General features: G+C 44.6%; 1 pseudogene; it reads left to right on the top strand.

Moving 5' to 3' along the window:
* Positions 1-524: 524 nt before the first annotated feature.
* On the top strand, positions 525-1439 carry LOC120584083 (39S ribosomal protein L18, mitochondrial-like; annotated as a pseudogene).
* The last annotated feature ends 1592 nt before the right edge of the window (positions 1440-3031 follow it).

The following is a 3031-nucleotide window of genomic DNA, read 5'->3' as shown; positions in this document are numbered from 1 at the left end:
TCAGTTTCCAAGGAAAAGATGACTAGGAGTCTATGGCTAGAAGTGGTGTGCAGACTTGGGAGTAACTAGCTGTTCGCCCTGCTCTTTGGCGCTCAGCTGAGCCCTGGGCACTGCCCCCCACTTGAGGGACACTGACAAACCTGTGGAATCCAGAGGAGACACTAACCAGCATGAGGAAAATCTTCAAATACTTGTAGGTCTCACATGGAAGAGGGATTGAATTTATCTTGTAGAAGTCCAGAAGGCAGGCAGAGGACCACAGCCTAAAGGTGTGATAAAAGCCACCATTTATTGAGAGTTTACGGTACTCCAGACACCATGCTAATGATATTTGTCATTTCGTTAAATGCTCCCCCAAACTGATAATGCCTATTACCTCTATTTTTCAGATGAGAAAAACGAGGACTAGAGAGATGAAATAGCTTACCCGAGGTCACAAGTCGTGAATGGCACAACCACAGTTTGAACAGAGAGAGATACTGAGTCCGAAGTCCACCTGCCTATGTGGAAGGAATTGTGTGACAATGAACTTGCAGTCACAGGAAGCATGCCACCAGAGGCTGCCTGACAGCCCTGCAGTGCAGGATGCCTTAGAGGTATGTCTATCCTTCAGAGGGGCATCAAGGTACATTCTCTCTAAGCATATTTTTCCAACTCTGAGAGTTACGAATTTGTTCCATGGTGTTACCAGTATTTAACACTGATTATTGGGATTATAGGCTACTTTTACTTTTTATCTACATTTTTCTGGTACTCAGTGAATTTCCTTGCAGTGAGCACATATTACTGTTACAATTAGGAAGAAGCACTTGAGCTGTTTCCTCCTGGGGAAAGGAAAAGAACCTATGAATATGTGTACAAATATGACAGTTCCGGGTGGGGCCGTCGAAGACCTGCGCGGTCCTAAGGCTTTTCCCTGAGTTACTATAGCCGCGGCCTGCGAGCGCTGGGATGCCGGGTGTGGGGGGTGCAGCGCTCAACCAGTTTCAAGCCAGAGGTGAAGCCCCAAGTGGACCTTTTAGAAAATAAAGCTGTTGCCCCAGAGTTCACCAGCCAGAAAGGCTGGATCCTGGGGCTCTTAGCTGAAGCCAGGAAAGACTGGGGCTAGGAGACGGTGTGGGCCCCCCGCGAGTTCTGGTACAGGTTCCGAGTTAAAAGGACTCAGCATCATATAGAAGCACTTGTTGATCACCACAATGGCCAGGTTGCAGTTTCAGCATCCATTTGCGAATGGGCTATTAAAAAGCATCTTTATCATACCAAAAATGTGATGGCTTGTGAGAGTATAGGACCACTGCTGGCAGAACGATGCTTAGAAGCAGGAAGCCACTTCATGGTCTACCAACCTAGTCCTTGGGAGGCGACCTCGGGCTCGATGAAACGACTCTAGAGCACTATGACAGAAGATGCTACAGGGGCCTCGGAGACTCTATGAATGAAAGAGCAGAATTGCTTGGAACCTATAAATAGAAAGCTGCCAGCTATTACATCCATTGGAAGGGAAGCACCTGGAAGAGCGGCCAGCTTGGAAGTTTTGTGCAATAATCTAACTGCAGCATGTTGTTAGTGGTTAAAATCCCCTTTCTCCCCTTGCGTACATGTATGTGTTCATTTTTTTTAATCGAAGGCTAATTCTTCCCCTCTCTTGGACATGAGGGAAGTATCTGAGAAAAGCTGTCACCAATCATAATTAACTTTTGAAGGACGAATTAAATGTTTATAAGTTAAAGAATAAAAGCATATTACGAGCTTTAAAAATGTGAACGAATGATTTCTATATTGTTCAAAAAGTATTAAATAGGTTTCTGTTTTTTCAGAAATTTTTTTTAAAAAGCTTCCCAGAAGATATTTTTTTTTCTTGAAAAATCTTAACGATGTATAATTTTTCCTTTACACTGAGTTTTAAAAAAAAGTCATTATGTTGAAGCAGCAGGACTCATGGGGTGCGCTATGAAAACAGTTTTATTCTCCTCCATTCCCCTCCCCAGCACCACCTGCTCACAGTCATTCTGGGGTTTATTTGTGAATCTTTCAGTGCCCTCCCCATCTCACTGGGCATCGCTTAACAGTGGTTCTCTTAGATTCAAGAAAAGCTACCTTCTGGGTCTCTGATTCTGGGAGAACATTTCCAGTCTCCCTCTGCTGAGATCTCCTGGCCCCTCCAGGCCACGTTGTCCCACAGGACTTAAGACAAACCGGGCAGGGCTCTCCCACGTGACACACAGCTGGCCCAAAGGAAACGCTGCCTCTGATCCGCCACTAGAGGGCGCACAGTCACGTCCCAAACACACTTCTCCCGCTTCTCCAGCCACAGGCAGTTTGCCTGTGGATTACTATTTTTGAAGCACACATCAGATATTATCTACATGGAACAATTATTAAGCTTCCCATTTGGCAGAGGGATGTTCACAGCACATCAATCATATCCTCCAGAGAAATCTTGTCTAATCTCCAACTGCAAGTATTTTATACCCTCAAGATGGGATTTGGCTTAAGGGTAACAACATGGGTATTAAATACCTGCGTTTCGAGTTCTGGCTGGGTGGCCCAGCACCTCACTTCTGGAAGTGGAAGTAGTTATTCCCTATCATCTTGGGAGTCTCTTTAGAGACAAAGATTGAACACGAACTGTTACATGAAGACTCGCATATGTGGAATCTTACTGGTGTTTTGTCATTATACTTGTGGAATGAGAGAAAGGAGGGAGGGGAAGATGCAAAGGATTTCACATTTTCTTGAACTTCTATTATGTGCCTGCTGCTATGCCAAGTCCTCTTAAATATACCTATTTGGGGCAGTACTACCCTAGTATTACAACGGGAGCTCATGGAGATGAAGGAACTTACACGAGGCGACACAGTTCAGAAGTGATGGGGTCCTGGGTCCAGCTGCCTCCGAATGCCATGCCTTTCCTACCTACACTCCCTTTCATGACTATATCATGATTAATGACTGCTAGATGTGGTAAGCCAATGACCTACATTTTTAAAATAAATAAAAGACAAGAATGTTATTTGACAATTTTTAAAAG

This window comes from Pteropus medius, unplaced genomic scaffold (assembly GCF_902729225.1).
Source record: "Pteropus medius unplaced genomic scaffold, Ma_sr-lr_union100, whole genome shotgun sequence".
NCBI classification, from domain to species: Eukaryota; Metazoa; Chordata; class Mammalia; order Chiroptera; family Pteropodidae; genus Pteropus; species Pteropus medius.
The sequence above is the reverse complement of the archived record's forward strand: the minus strand, read 5'-3'. Positions and strand labels throughout refer to the sequence as shown.